Source organism: Manis javanica, chromosome 12, assembly GCF_040802235.1.
Source record: "Manis javanica isolate MJ-LG chromosome 12, MJ_LKY, whole genome shotgun sequence".
NCBI classification, from domain to species: Eukaryota; Metazoa; Chordata; class Mammalia; order Pholidota; family Manidae; genus Manis; species Manis javanica.
The window spans coordinates 78,667,712-78,684,783 of record NC_133167.1 but is presented as its reverse complement, the minus strand read 5'-3'; the positions used below and the strand labels follow the sequence as shown (position 1 = coordinate 78,684,783).

At 38.7% G+C, this 17,072-nt stretch overlaps 1 long non-coding RNA gene across 1 annotated transcript in view; it reads right to left on the bottom strand.

The window, feature by feature from the left end:
- Positions 1–16,604, bottom strand: part of LOC140845137 (uncharacterized) — a 31,492-nt gene extending 14,888 nt beyond the window's left edge. The window contains exons 1-3 of the long non-coding RNA XR_012123845.1: positions 9,921–16,604; positions 1,830–1,933; positions 732–816 (exon numbers count right to left, since the gene is read on the bottom strand). This is a non-coding gene — a long non-coding RNA (uncharacterized lncRNA). The remainder of the gene's footprint in view (positions 1–731; positions 817–1,829; positions 1,934–9,920) is intronic.
- Positions 16,605–17,072: the final 468 nt, after the last annotated feature.

The following is a 17,072-nucleotide window of genomic DNA, read 5'->3' as shown; positions in this document are numbered from 1 at the left end:
ATCATCAAATTTGATGAAAATTTAGTAAGTCTTAACTAAAGCAAAACACCCAATTCTAGTTTTAAGTATCCTAAATGTTCTTTAGAAATTTTCTTAGAAAATTAAATGCTTCAAAGGAGGAGAACTGAGTGAACAGTAGCAACTAGAAATAACAGACCTAACAAGGGCAAAACATAGATTAGCAAAGTTTGCTTTGCATACTTTGAGACAATAGTGAACAGAAGTTTTAGGCACAAATCTCATAACATAACTTACTGGTTCAGGAACATCTAAATCAATATTCCTCAATGCCACTAAAATACTCCTTTATTATGAATTGGAGAAAGAGATAACAGTGGGGAACAGTACAGTAAATCAAAAGTTTTTCTTTTTTGTTTATTTTTTATAGCTTACAGTTCTACAACTACTAATGGAAGTAAAGAAAGCAACATTTAATCAAATCAGTTTCTGTGATAAAACACATCATTTATTTAGGCAACAAAGATAATGGGGAACATACCTGAGATAAATACCACTGAAAATCTTACTAGGAATTAGACTCCGCATGGTATTTGACTAAGAGGCCACAGAAGTGTTTGGAAGGTAAGATTAAAGGCATTGCTGGAGGTCACTTGTCACTGGCTCAAATGTCAGTGGGTATATTTCTCTAATGCACCCAAAGCAATTAAGAACAAGTTAAAGCAAAAACAAAAGACACCTCCCTGTTTTCCAGCATTCACCGTAACAGTCACCTGGGTTCTTGCAGCCCGTCCTGGTCCTGTTGCTGACAGACCTCAGTACATTCTAGCTCCATGCAGCTGGCCAATAAGGCAGCTCCTACAGACTGACCAAAGGGGAAAGACCCCCAAGTTAATGAATGATTTTCATAGACACTCATCCAAAGCGAGTTTCTTCTTGGCAGAAACAAAACGGAGAGCAAATTTATATTCCAGTCTCTAATATCAAATAATAAGCTACTATAAGACATGTGATAATTGGGTTCTAGACCTGGTCCTTCTGCAAACTTACTGAGGTTCCTGGCACATATCACTGAGACTCACTCAGACTCTTTGGGTTCCAGCAGCATCTGTAAAAGTGATGACCTCGTGTATAGAGCTCTCTACCCTTCATGTCACCATATCCCTTTGGCTGTAACACTCTAAGACCATCACCATACACTAGAGTACATGATCAACAACCATTAGAACAGCTAACTGGAGAAAGCAATAGTAGCTCATTTAGCCTCTTGATTCTCAACTATTTTTATTCGGGATTTTTTGCTATTTCTCCACCTTTGTGAGCCTTAGTTATTTTTTCCTGCTAGGCAATTCCTCATTTTATCTCTGGGAAGAACTAAATATTAGGAACCATATAGTTGTAAACCAATGAGCCTTAGGTCAACCAGCCTTCAGAGATACTTCATTTGGTCCTGTAGGCCAGCAGAGAGTTTGAAAGACAAAGTCACTAGGCAGGTGCTTTGAAATGCCTTAGACCTGTGTTTGCATCCTTTACACTGATATAAATCTGCTTTTATATAAGCCAGGAATAGTATACTGATACACAGAACTATTAATACAAGTTTACTACATTTATATTACAGAATGATGGAAACCACAACAAAAAACGATTTGGTAACAGAAAGCAAAGAAAGGGTCACCAATCACAGGGAAGAAAGACTCCTTTTTGGATGAAAACACAGACTGCCACAACTCATCCCCTCAACCCATACACACAGAGAAGAAAAGCAAATGCGAAAGTTGCCTACAGCAACACATGACAGACAGAGGTGGGAAGCAATTGGCATGTCACATTACAGGCAGTCAATCACGACTGGCTAACGATGGTGGTACCTGACTCTGCTGCAGGTCACTGGCTTGCCTGAGAGGAGTAATTGACGGTGGGGGCACGCCAGATGTGGACGCCGACCAGCCCACCTTGCAGCTTACTTTCAGTTCTGTGAACACGAGCAGAGAAAAAGTATTAGTCTAGTAATGTCTGCAGCGATGGAACGGCTCTCAGAGCCTCTGCTTGTCTGCTGCCTGCTCTTTCAAATCACCAAATATTTCTGATGTTTGCTAATAGTTGGCAGGTGATGAAACAATTTCATAACAATGGACTCTAAAACAAGCTTTATTTGCAGATCAACTCCTGGGAATAAAGAACAAATTGTGGAAACAGAGGTCTTGTTCTCCTGTACACCTGACCCCCTTTGGGGTTAGTTTCTATATTACTAGAGGAACAATATCCCATGGGGAAGAGCGAGTGACATGGCCATTTGGGGAATGTTTTGCTTCCGCTTTGGTTCATAGGTCTCCCAAGTCCTAAAATGTCTTTTCCACACCCTGCAATTTTTTCTTTTCTTTTCTTTACCCTTCCCGTTTTCTTCCTCCCTTCTTCCCTTCTTTCTTTCATCATCATTGTGCTGAGCTGGCTGCTTTCATGTTTTCATTGCAACATTTCTCTAAATTTATCTTCATTCCCTATAAATTTTATAACCATTTCTAAGACCTTCATTTTTTTCAAAATTAAAAATCACTCCCTACCTCTTTCTCTACTTAAGGATCCCCAAAGAGCTGCATAGGTCATTGGCAGGATACTATGGAGATGAGAATTTGGGGATGGAAATTTTCTTCAACCAAGATGCATAGAATTTTTGGTGTACCGATTTTCAGATATATTTGAAGATATTTGATAAAGGAGAGGGGAGGTCATAAAAAGAAAAATTGGCATCTGTGCTTTTATCCCAAACTATTATATTAGCTGTTTGTTTCTGAGTGCTTGGTTAGTCTGGCTATATTTAAATTACTTACACCATCTGTAATCCTAAAGACACACTTCGGTTTCAGAGAGCTCCCCATGTACAAATTACAAGACTGAGGCTCAGCAAGGTTAATAATCGCATTGCAAATACACAAGTGCATTTCAGAAAGCCTTTCTTTATACATTTGACTTGACAATTAAACTCACTGAACAACTGGCTTCACATGATGTTACATCACTAAGTTACTGATGTGACACACTGATGCCAGAGCAGGAATGTGCCCAGTTCTGTTGGGAGAAAAAAATGGGCTGTGCCACTATATAGGAACACTATCTTCCTGCCATTTCTATATAAACACACTTCAGAAAAGAGCTTTGTTATGTCCATGTCACATGATTTCTTAACTGCCAACTTCAGACTCTGCCAGCTGTCTTCCAAGAGGTCCTCCCCACTCCTCACAGCCACCAGATACAGATACAGAATAAGACAAGCTGATGCCCGTTCACACACACACATCCCTTTCCTCTCCTACCTCTGCTTCCACCTACTAAACAACTGTCTCACCTCCATATTGTAATTATTAAGGAGCACTAAGAGCCTCTTTCTTGGTAAAGCAGATAGTCTTTTACCTGTGCTTCTGGTTTAAGTGGTGAAAAAAAAATTTGATAAATGGGCTTTAGACTTAGATATGACTTTCAGTCTTTTCAACTAGCTGTATAAACTTAGTTTTTTTTTTCTTGAAGTGTTCTTACCATCCTTCCCTAGGAAAATAATATTGAATGTTCCTCACATTCAACTGAATTGAACTCAAAAGAATTATCTGAAGAAGTCCCCCAAATCCAAGAAAATCCTATCATAGGCCTCTCTAGGGCTGTGGCATCATAATTTGTCCTGCTCACTTACCTTTGGGAATAATACTGCATTGAGCCTTAAACAGTGAGGCTTAGGAGCCTGAAACTAAAAATAGTAAGTTGCCATCCTCAATTTTGCTAATCTGAAAATTGCTAAGGCTTTGGGGGATCAAAAACAATGGACATATCCCTCAAAAGAGATCTAGGATACAGCTTTCCTCCCCTAAGAGAACATCATTCCATTAAGAGATTAATTATAAACTAGAAGGCATCTGTCCTTCCTACACCCAAGGAATATCCCCTTCCTTTGTAAACTCTTGTCTGTAACAATCCCATGTTGTTTGTGAAATTTCAGGGAAGATCAAGTGTAAAGAGAACAAGGAAGGGTTAGTAGATTAAGAAAGAAAGAGAGGGAGATGGGAAAAGAAAGAATGAAAGAGGAAGAAAGAAGGCAGGGAGGGAGGAAGGAACTAATTTTAACTTATTTGAATAAACCAATATCAAGATATTATCATGAGATGTTTCTAGGATAACTCATCATTATAGTAAAGTTTCTACCAAGTAAGTACACATTGGAATGTGTTACTTAATAGTTCTTTCTTTTTATTCTTAGTGCATACAACCTATGATCACTTTGTTTTCTTTTGTTTTTTTTAAAGGTAGTCATTTCTCAATCATTTCTCATCTTTGCTTTAAGATGAACTGAATTTCTGTTCAGGATTATGTCCCTTGATATTGTTACCAGATAATCTCGAAGTGTCCAGCACTGTCATCAGGAGTATCGGAGTTCTCTCTGCTTTCAGAAAGCAAAGACAAATGGCTGTTCTCAGCCTCTGTATCTACCCAGCAACACGAGATTTGCGCCTTTTCACCAAAGAAATAACTTTCATCTAGCATCAAAGAAATAAAATCACACAAATTCTGAGGAGATATAATCTTTTCTCCATTTTTTTTAAATACACAGTATTTTTCTTTACTAGCAGAGACATATCATGATTTTCCCAAGTCAGTCATACTGTTGAAAGTTTCCACTCAATGACTCTAGGCTGCAGAGAAGCCACAGAGAGAACTTTTCAGATATACCAAAGTATGCTTCTTGCAAACTCTACTTTCATTTCTGGAGCAGACCTTTTCTTTGAAATTGGTGTTTAAACAGTAAGAGGCAATTTTGTGAGGACTATGTTAAAATGTCATGGATTCCAAATACTTTCTTTTAAAGCTTCTATCATACATGACAACAAACATATACAATACCCTCCTGTCTCATAATAAATGCAACTTGTTCTGTATATAATTTGAATGAAATGTTATAATTTTGCTTTAAAATTGTCGGACTGTGAATAACCTAATTAATTCATGGTTGACTATGATTTCTAAACAGCAATCAAGCATACTCAGAAATTTTTGCTCTATTAGTCTAATCTAGAAATTGTTTTGAAGTGTAGTGAAATTGTTTTAATAACTAAATTTAATAATTAGGTTGACCTAATGTAAAACTTGGTATTGATTTAATTATTCATTAATGTTGATTTGGTGGTCTCTTTTGGAATTTTGACGCTATTTTTTTAATATCAAATATTTTTATAGACCCCTAAGATACTCATAGGCCTAGGGGTTGTGATTTTGAATGCTGAAAAAATAAAACAAATCTGATCATTGCTGTGATCATTTTGCTGATGTGACCACAGAAAAAGAAAATCAGCAGGATGCAAAACTACCCTGAGAGTAGAAATTCTTTCTCTCCAGCTTTCCATGGAGCTTTCTTCTCAGGAGGCACCTAAGACTTACATAGCTTTCCATGAGTCCCACTCTCCTATAATCATGGAGCAAGATCCTAGCGTTTCTGGAAGGGTCAGATAGTAAAATTACTGATGCTTAAGTAATTGTTAATTCATTTCAGGAATACTAGAATTCTGGTGAAGACCTGAAAACCAGAGAGAAGCGAGGCAGCCATGTGATGGGTAGAATTTATGATCCAGTGATGGACATAGAGAACTACAGGACCCACTGTTTAGAAGACAGAGAGAATCACATGCATATGGAGTTAGGAGTGCCCTCTGTATGCTTTCTCTATCTGACTAACTGGGATTTCCCTTGTCTTCCACTTTCTTATGCGGACAGAATATAAATAATGCTGTTCATCACATAGGGATGCCTGAGATGCTGCAAGATATGGTTGGTTCCTTACAACAACACAACATAGCACAGCAGAGCATTAACAGTTTTTATTTTATTTTATTTGACAGCCTCTTTTATTCTAATGTACAATTTCAGAAACACCCTTAGGATCTTCATCACTTCAGCTAAATATGAAAACGTACTTTTGTTTTAAAAAAATACTTTTTTTCACATTAGAAGAAAATTAAACTATGTGTGTACAAAGCAACATATTTTACCTATCTAATAACTAATATGTGCTTCTTAATTATCTTTAAAATCATTGCATAAAGAAAATCCATCTGCCAAGATATAAATTTGAAAAGACATACCATGATTTGTATCAGGATCCAATGTATCTCACCATAGGGGGAGAAATTTCACTTTGTGTCATGATATCAAAAAAAGAATAAACAAACAAACAAAATAGAATAAAATCACTTCATCACTGGATATTAGAAATGAATACGTGACAAAAACTATTTCACCTATTTTTGAAACATGTTACACTTTGTTTCTAACTAACAAAATGAAGGAGAATCCTCGCTTAAATTTTCTGTATCGCCTACCTTATTAACGTGAAAATTCTATTCCTAATAAGTGAAAATGAAAACTGGACATGACACTAGTGACATGTCCTCTTTATACCATGGTTTTTGTGGTTTGTCAAAGAACAAACTATTCTGAGACAAAATATGACCAGATATTCTAATTTTTGTGGTCCTGATACCATGTTCTGTTTCAATAGTCATGGTATTTGTGCTTCTGCCTTAAGCCACTCATTGCCCATTATAGGCATAAATTAAGCAATATATGTATGTGTCTAGGAACAAGACTATAATCAAAGACCATACATGGTCAAAACCACTGCGGCTGGAGATTTCAGTCTGATCTCCAGTAACAGTCATGTCTTTTCACCCTACAGCAGAACTTCTGGAGATCTCTAAGACCCATTGGGGAAGTGAGAACATGAAGTCAAAACTATTTTCATAAAAATACTAAGGTGTTATTTGTCTTTCCTCAGTGTATTGACAAATGCACTCAAGGTCCAAAAACGATGATGGATAAATGTGCTGCTGTTACCTTAGCACATCAAAGCTACAGCATCAAGCTGTACTAATAATCATGTATTTTTCACTGCTACATAGACTTGCCTATTTAGTAGACATTTTCTCAGAAATGAATGAAATGAGCTTATTGCTTTAATGAGACAACTGACAGAATTTGTTGACACTGATAAATTTGAGCTGTCAAGCAAAATTTTTGAAAAGCTTGTATCCACTACTGTGAGCTTGACAGCATCCTAATACTTCAAGGACTTTTCTTATGATATCAGTGGTGATATTAATTAATGCAATGTATTGATTTATATAGCAAAATGTGTCCACATGAGGAAGATTTGGATATTTTCTAAAGCATGATCTTATAAATCATGCATGGGAAAAAGATCCATTTGAAGTGCAAGTTAGACCAATGGATTTTAATGTAACAGAATATGATGAGTTATGGACATGCAACTAACCCTTATGAAACTGCTATTTGTTGAGTTTGGGAAGAGTATAAAAGAAGAATATCCACAATTATAAGAAAAGATTATTAAAATATCCTCCCTTTTCAATTATGAATCTATACAAAGCCAAATTTCCTTCACGTATTTTCACCAAAGCAATATATCCGATTGAATCCAGAACTGATTCAGTGCAAAGCAAATACAAGAATCTATGTTCTATTAAGCCAGACATTAAAGAGATTTGCAAACAAGTAAAACAATCTCAATCGGCTGACCACTTGTTACAGTTTTGGAAAATATAGTTATTTTTCATGAAAAAAACGTTCATTCTGTTAATATATAATGCGCTTACTATCTTAATGAATAAATAATTTTTTAATTCACAATTTTAATTTCTAATATGAGAAATATCGTTGAACTTAATCCACAAAAAAGAAAAGCTCTTCAGGATTCTCAATAATTTTTAAGAACACAAGGGGTCACGAGACTGAAGAGTTTGAGAACTGTTGCTTTCTCCAAACTCTGAATCCCCAAAGAGCTTTCTGAAAAAGGTAACTTTTTATACCACCGATTTGCCAGTGTGATTTAAAACACAAAACTTGAAACCAAAGAAAATACCATGAAATGTGGGAAAAACTTTGAAACGCCAGGAGATTTGGGAACCACCAATTTTAAATTGCTGCCCTAGAAAAATCTCCATAGCGATGTCCAAGAAAAGCTATCGCCTGCCCATGAGACCTGAGGGAAGACATCCACATTCTAAGGCCATTTTTTCAACACTTATAATTAGAAGCAAATGCCAAGATTCTTTCATTGATTTTTTAATATTCACAAATGAAATCTTTTGGGATAATTGCCATGACTTCAAAAATATTTTTGATTTATCATGAACTAGTTGAAAAAGGTCACACTACTTTTAAAACTCCTTTCTGGCCTGCTTTGTGTGCATTTTCTGTAACAATGTTGGTAGGATTATGCACAACTCAAGTTTGCTATTTGCTACAATTTTATGAAATTGTTGGCAAAAGTTTTGGTAATAAATGGTTAAACACAGCAAAACTATATTTTAAAAAATTTAATTTATTGGGCTGGGGAATAATGGTCATCTGTCATTTTCACCTGTACAGAATCTATTGACTCTTTTTTTTTTTTTCCTGACACAGTAGTTTGAATTTTCTTTCGAGACAATAACCTCAGATTTTATGGTTCTATTGCAGGGGCTGCCTGAACTCCAGCTGCAGAAGTGGCCCTGTGACTCAGGTCCATCCAGTCCATCATTCTAACCCTTGACTTCACTCATAAAATTATTGTAAGAATAAAATAAGATAATAAATGTAGATTTCACCTCAGTGATGTGCATGTAATAAGAGCTCAAGAAATGTTAGTTGGTTTTACTATTAAAAGGTGAATCTGATCTTTCATCTCCTCTTCTTATAATATCATAGAATCTAAACTGCTTCCTCACAGTGGGACACATGGCTCAGCTTACATAATCAGGTCATCTCCAGTCTTGCCCCCACCATAGCGCATTAAGTTCTCTGAAAGTTCCGCACGTCTTCTTTCATTCTAGGAGCTTAATCATGCTCTCCTTCCCCCTTCCTTCCCTTTCCTCCTATACTAACCTGAATGCTCAGTGAGGACAAGCTTCCTGTCTATCTCATTCCACACTGTATTTCTCCTGAGTAACATAATTAATTGATCCCTGGTAAGGATTCACGAAGTGCTTATTGAATGAATTGTTTTAAACCACATTTAATAGAATGAAGCCAGCATAAGATGAAGTATTTATACATTTCTCTTAAAAAAAAAAACACGTTTCTGCCAACTTCCCAAAATACAGAAGAGACTTCTGTTGATTTTAATGTTTAAAAAAAGAGGAAATTGCAGTGCCTTTCTTGGACAGTAGACGGCAGTGCAAATATTATTTGACATAGATCCTCGTCGGTTTACAGATTCCAGAACGTGTCCCTGTAAATATCCAGCATGAAGTCTGATCCTTTTTCTTTATGATGTTTTTTATGGCTTTTCACCGAGACAGGCATTCTTTGTGAATACTGTTGGTGCATCGTACCTGCAGGGCCTTTCCAAAGAAAGCCAACAGCTGCCAACTAGGACCAATGTCAGGGAGGACTCCTGGCACAGAGGGCACATGGTGGGGCCAGGTTCCCTGCCGTGAAAGACACAAGGAGCTGGCATTACTGCCAGAATTTGAGCCTGCGCATTGTGATCATGGTTCTTAACCAGGATTAATCTATTGAGGGGTAAGTAAGATGAAGTCACCTTCTAGATTTTCTGAACTGCTTATTCCTGGTTAATAATTTTTCCCCAAGAGAATCAGAGAGTAGTTGGATATTTAGAATTTCTTCAACAAGAATGAAATTACTAACCAGTCGTATTCTTTCCAACAGTTTTATAGTTTTATGGTGTAGTATAGGGTATAATCTCAGGGGCTATGCCCATGTTTAGTAAAAATTAAGTTTAAGGGACTCTGTGTGTGTGTGTGTGTGTGTGTGTGTGTGTGTGTGTGTGTGTGTGTGTGTGTCTGCGCGTGTGTGTCACACATATAGTTATATATAGTATATGAAATAAGTTATCAGACTTTGCAAACTAAACCAAATAAGACCCAAGCTTAAAACCCATACATGGCTTTAAACACACATACATGTCAGTTAATGTCACCAAATCCCTTGATTTTCAACTGCTCCTGGAACTTTAACAATCTTGCTAGGAAAAGAAAAATAGGAAAAATAAAATGAGCGGTTTCAAAAAAAATTCCGTGAACTACGGAAAAACAAAGTCTAGTGTCCTGTCTTACTGAATGAGGGGGCAAAAATGCCTTCTTGCTTTAAAACACCATCCCCATCAGAGGTACAGAAGCTCCTTGAAGGCAGACACCATCAGTGCTATTTTTTAGGGGAAAAGACTGAGCACTCAGATTCCCTAGAATTAATTTTTAGCTATATCAAAACAATCAGTTATAAGTATCTCTCCATTAGTTACAGAAACAGAGAAATTTCATGGGCTGGAGAACAGAGAAATCATTTCTATGTTGGATTTCTGAGGAGGGTTATTTGGGGCAACATATTTATTTTTGTAATTCTGCTTCCCTTGGTTTAAGATGATAATACATTCCCTGACTTTGTAAATCACTTCACACAAACCCTGAGTTTAAAATCCATAAATGGTTTCCTGTCATTTTTTAGGTTAGACCAGCATCACCAATGTGGCCACCTCGGCCAGCCCTTGCCAGGCACTAGGATTCCCCACTAGCCATGCTACCCTGCTCTCCTCTTCCCAGCCACTCTCCCACATACATCCTAGCATCACAGGGTCACTGCAGCTCCTGGTCCTCTCCTTTGATCACTCTTTCTCCTAATTCACCTGGCATCTCAGTTCCCATGTTGTCAGGAAGTCATGTAACAGAGTCCACAGGGACTATATAGCATGATGTCACTTTTCTTGGTTCAGGGCTTTTCTCACAGAATGTAATTTACATTTTTAACCTTCGTGATTAGTAGCTGCCACCCCCATTGACACATGCTCAATGTTTAGTACTTGATATAGAAAAAAAAAAAGAAGTGGATAAATGAATGGCTGAATAAATGAATGGATTCATGATCATGGAGGTGGGAATAGGGAACCCCAACCTAATTAAATCATGGGGAAAATGCAGCAGTATGGATCAGGAACTTGAAATCCACTAGAATCCGCTATTTATCAAAAGTCTACATAATATATTTGATTTCTCATGAGCTTCAACTTGGTCACATAATTTTCAAAGGCTCAAAGATGATCCAGAAAGGTGATAAACTTAAATTTCATAATTCAGGGTAAATGTAATTTGCAATAATCTTACAGCAAATTTTGTAATTCTGTAAGGTCCTATTTTCCTTAAACTTGTTCATTTAGCTGTTAGTTTGAACATGGAAGACCTTACACACAGTCTGAAGGTGGAACACCTTAGAAACAAACAGAAAACAGTCATTCTTTGCTCCCCACAAACAGTTTCAACTACCTGGTGGTGGGGTGGGCAGTTCTTTCTTGCCCTTTGGATGAATCCTATGCCAAGTCCCAGAGCTTTTCCTTTGCATTTTGATAATTAAAAATCCTTCAGTTTCTTAAAGTTCCAGAATGTCTTTTGGAAGTAATTTAAATGCCTAGCTCCTTGCATTAACTGCAATTGGTACTTTATTATAAGAAAACACTACTCTCCTGGCCTATTTAGCCCTGCTAATTAGCACACAGAGGAGATGGCCGCCCGTTTGGTGCCTCCTGTGTTTGCCCCCACAGGGGCAGAGGTAGGATGAAGGGCAGGGGAGAGGGAACAGGAAAGTTCTTGACTGGCACTAGCATGTACTCGCATCTCGCACTCTGGCTATAGCAGGTATTTAGCAGAGACAGAAAGAGAGGTGAACACCTCTCACTCTGGGGCTGCTTTCACGTGACCCTGAAGGCCTCCCGTGATCTCCACCTGGAGATCTCCTTGCTGTTTGTCTACTGAGCATCCCGTAGTGCATCTTGACCTTGCACCAAGAGTCCTTGTCGCTCTGGACAGTCACATGACGTAGCCACCTCCAGGGTTGCTCTCCATGGCCTAATTGGGCCCATAGGAGGCACATTTGGCCCACATCTTTAACCCATCATCAGTGGCTGGAGTAACTTGCCAAGCAACTTCCTGCTCTGTGGTCATAGATCATTTACCTAACTGCTGATACGTTTTTTTACTATATGCCTCCAATGATTAAAATAATAAGATTTCCAGGTCCCACTAAAGTCTCTCACTCTATTTTCCACTGGGGGAGACGCTTCTCACTTCTCATCCCTCCTCTGTCATGGATGGAGATTCATCAAACACACACGTACACACACACACATGTACAAACTCTATCACAAAGTCTAATACCTGGTGTCTAGCCTCTTAGCTTGTAACCATTTTCTGAGACTAGAGATGAGAGTTCAATTAAGGACCGAAAAATTCATTTTGATCACTTCCTTTTTGCAAATTCTGCTTCCATAGTCCAGTTTTTTGCCTTGGAACGTGACAGTCATGGCCTACTATCAGTTTTTAAATTAGCCTTCCACATTTTATACCCTGTTTATTTACATTCAAACCCTATAAAGATATACTTTGGCTATTTAAAATGGTTAACTCATTCCAAGTTCTCCTTTTCTGGTTGTTTCTCAAAGCTGTATCACCAGTATCAGGAGGAATACAAAAAAAAACTATTTCTCTGATGAATGCAAATTCTAGCAGGCACAAGTTAGTTTTCCACAGACACATAAAAGTGGGGCTACTGGGGATATGGCTTGCATCACTCTCTAAGGACTGTCCAAATGAGAATTCTGTTATGTGTTCACTACTAGAATTCAGAAAGGGAGAGTCCACCTCTAGTGTGTAAAATGCAAAGCAGAACCTAGCATCTGGGATCTGGCCAGTGTTCCCTGAGGAAATAAGCAAGCACCCAATTATGACTGGGAAGGAGAGCAGATGTGGAAAACTCTTCTGCTGCCTGAGCTGACGGTACAGAATGACAGCCTGGAGGGTCACAGACACTGAAGCCCCCAGCTGCCTGGGGCTGATGTGGAGCCGAGCAGGAAGTTAGTCAGTCTTCTACAGCGAAGCCCCAACTACAGTAGAGGCCTGAACTCTTCCAGAGTGACTTCTTGTTCCTGTTGCATAGTAAAAATAAATATAAGAGACCTCGAGGTGCTTAGCAATACACAGGCCCTAAATGACGCAACCATGACTGTTAAAAGTGATGCTTTGAAAAGTGAGATGGTGAGGCAAAAGACGGGAGGGTGGATGTTCCGGTTTTGTTTTGACTGTTCGTTTCTGAGTGAGCATGCTCTACTCATAAGGTCATAATAACAAGGCATTTCTATTTGAGGGAAAGCCAGCAAAATTCAAATAGACCAGGGTACTTCTCAGTTACTTATTTCACACGACGCCCCAACTCAGTGACTTAAAATGACGCTCATTTTAGTTTTGTTCACGAATCTATGGATCAGCTGGTGGTGCTTCTGGTCTTGGGCTGAGCTCACTCGTCTATCTGTAGTCAGCTGTGGGCTAACTAGGTGTTCCTGCTATGTCATGCTGCGCTTTCTTACATGTTTGGGGGTTGGCTGGCTGAGGGCTGTTGGCTTTCTTCCACATATATCTCATTGGCCAACTGGCTAGCTCAAGTTGGTTTACATGATGCACAGCCTCCCAAGGGTTGGAAAAGAGCCAGCCCTCACGGCCTCTTGAGTCTGGGGCTCAGAATTGGCCCAAAGTCACTTGCATCTCATTCTATTGGTCAGTGCAAGACACAAGGCCAACCCAGGGTCAAGGGGCAGGAAATAGGCCTTTCTCCTGACAACGAGCTACAAAAAGCACATTGCAAAGGGGGTGAGTACAGGGAGAGCGGAGTAACTGGGACAGTTACTGCCACAATAGCATCCCAAAACTACCAGGTCACATGAAGAAATGGAGGAAAGAGAAGAGGAAATAAGTTGGGAATCATGTAGCATATTAAAACGTTAAACACCAATCAGGTTCCAAAAATAAATCTTTTTTCATCCACACCTCAATAAGTGAGCTGCAGGGAACACTCAATCCCCTCTTCCTTGTCGAGCTCCAGCATGTCATGCCAGTCTCAAATTAAACACCACTTTCCTTAGGAAACTTGCCTCAAATGCCTTCCTTTTAGCCAGAAAATAAATCAAGTATTTTCCCTCCATAACATTTATAAGAATCTATATTTTTGTCCCTGTCTTCCTTGCTAGACTAGGTGCTCTGAGAGTACAGGGTGCAGCTGACCATATTTACCTTGCACACCTGCACCCCTGCCTAGCCCCTGCATAGCACAGAGTAGATGCTGAATAAATATTTCTTAGAAAATAAACACAGAGGGAATGAATGAATGAATGAATAAATGGATCGCTGAGGATTAAGTTGAGTATTATTAAGGAAAATGCGCACATTTGGGGATATCAAATTTTCATGTGATTTCCACATCCTTGCCAACATGATTTGAAATCCCATTCTTGCTACCAAACAGATCAGAAACACTGTGAGAGATTAAGATTACTTTTTGATAACTTTGTATAATGCAGCAACCAAGTCTTAAACCCTGCATCTGCCCCTTTCTAGAAATTTAATAAATGCAAACTCAGAGGGATCCAGAAATGGTTATCACACTGTCCTAAAATCTTGACTGGAAAATGCACAAATAAACAAAGCATAGGCTGTTGCATGAATAGTAGTCCTATGGCCAGTCAGATTACGTGTAGCTGAAGAAAACATTATCTTTGGAATGAGCAGAGCTTTCCAAAGGAAATGCTTCAGTCTTGGTCCTAGAAAAAAATAATCAGAGACTTTTGGAGTAAAATAGAATGCTAACAGAATAAACTTTGGTCTACTATTATAAGCCAACTTTATACTAGGCATTTGTATGCATTTTTACATTTAATCCTCATAAAGACCTATGCCATGCCATGTCTTTTATCTTTTCTGTAAAGATAGAGAAATCAGAGCACAGTATGTTATGTAATTTCCTCAAGTCATTAGCTCCGAAATATTAATTTATTAACATTGTTGCAGAGCATGAGTTGCTAGCACAGAAAAGGAAGGTGGCGAGACTGGGGTCCGGGGGAGAAAACTACATGGATTTATTATGGTTTGCCAGGAATTGTTGTCATAAATACTGTACCTCAGTTCCCAGTTCTGCTGCCCAGCTACACTGCTACCTGTTTTTCACTTCTCTAGGTTTGTGCGCATGGGACTCTTCTGGAGTATGAAGGACTGAATCATGAATGTTATTGAGTTAGAGCTTCCAGGAGGTTTATCAGCAAAGCTAGCCAGTGACTCCAGCATTACCAAGTAAAGTACAGCAAACATGTTTCAGAATTTTCAAGAGCAAAGCATCTTCCTTATAAATCAACTGGTAAAAATTCACCACTATTCAAAGACTACACTCTTAGATTCCCTTGCAGTTCCCTTTCCTAAATTCCAGTTTTCTGCTGCTTAAACGGCCCCCATCCTTCCCAGGTATCCACTATAGGCGTTCAGCTCATGCCCTAAAACATTTGTGGTCTTCCCAGTCTTAAATTACATGACTAGAATACAAATTAGGGCTCCAAGTGTCTTATGAACCATAGTTTGGGGTGTGGGTGTCCTCAGCGCCATGTGAGAGCCAGAGCTCTCACCGGCCCCAGCAAAACAACCCATGGTTCCTTTGAAGCGCATCTCTCTTCCTACCTCCTCTGTCTACATCCTGCTCCGTTCAAGGCCTGCTCAAATGCCTACCTTGCCCCAGACCAGAGGCTCGCCTGGCTCTGTTGCAAAGATATCTGCAAAGGTATCTGGAATCCTAATTATGATTGGTATTTATTTAATAATCACTGTGTTCCAGATACCACATTAAGTGTGTTAATATGTTATCTCATTTAATTCTCAATATTATTGATGAGGTAGGTACCATTTTCATCCATCTGGTATTTATTTAATAATCACTGTGTTCCAGACACCACACTAAGTGTGTTAATATGTTATCTCATTTAATTCTCAATACTATTTATGAGGTAGGTACCATTTTCATCCATCTTTTATAAATGAAGCTCAGAGAGATGAACGTACATGTAATCATTTGGATTTAATTTGGATTTAAATATAGATCTGCTGGATGCCCAAACCTCAGTGTTCAGCCACGGAATTTTACTTAATGCATGCATTAGAATTTGTATAAAATTTATTCTGCAAATGTGGGTGCATTTCTTTGTGTTCATTAAATGAAATCAAATCCATATCTGTTTTTACTTCTGTGAAACTGTGTGCCCAGGACTTCTTTTGGATATGAAGGGCTGACTCATGAAAGGTCGTGGAAAACGCTTTCCTGCAATGGGTCATGAAAAGGCCTAGAACTGTTGTGCAGACTATAAAAGATCTTTGCCAGTGTTCAGTTCACCTGAGAATCACAGGGTTCTGTTTTCTATGCATACAGAGCCCCTTAAAGTACTAAGTTCTGTATTTTGGTGTTGGAACCATAAACCTAATGTCCAGCCTCACAAAAAGCCCTATGCAAAGTCTACTGCACCTGTCCTCCGTCCCAGTGAGATGCTGGCCACTTTGCCAGGATGCCGTGGGTTCATAGGCTGCTGGTCCTTACTATTCATGGAATGCCAGACCTCTCTTCCTCTTTGAGAGTTTAGGAATCCCTTCTGACCATCAAAGGCCACATGCCTCTCCTAATACCCCCACCTTACCCTTGGCATAGCCTACTCAAAGAGCTGCAGCTCCTGGAAAATAAAAGCTGGGAGAGCAGGATGTCTCCTGGCACCTGCTGCTTCTACTATAACTCAACCATCCTGTGCTTCAGGGTCAATGCCATGCCTTCACTGAATGGAATGGGCATAACTTGATTTTACAAATCAGAAAATGCAAATTGCCAGCCTTTGCATACCTAGCCAGAAGAAGTAAATCATTTGATTCAATACTTTCTGAAAATTGAGATGTATTTAAAAACTGGTAGATTTCACATGATAGAATTAAATCTGGGGATTGTGGGAGGGTATTTCTCATGGCCAGCATCAGCTGGCACTAAGGAGCTTCTGTCCCCTTGAGATGTCCTTGTATTTCCAGGTCACCTGCATTTCCATCATTCAGTCCGGATGTTTGCTAAAATGTAATAGATTTTCTTTGCAATGAAGAAATACTTTTCCATGTCTACGCTTCTAACAAATATGGAAATGTGTAACTTAGAATAAAAGGGCTTCAAGTTTCAAAAAATGGGGCAATTATTTTCTGGGTGGAGTGACGAACACGCCTATGTATGTA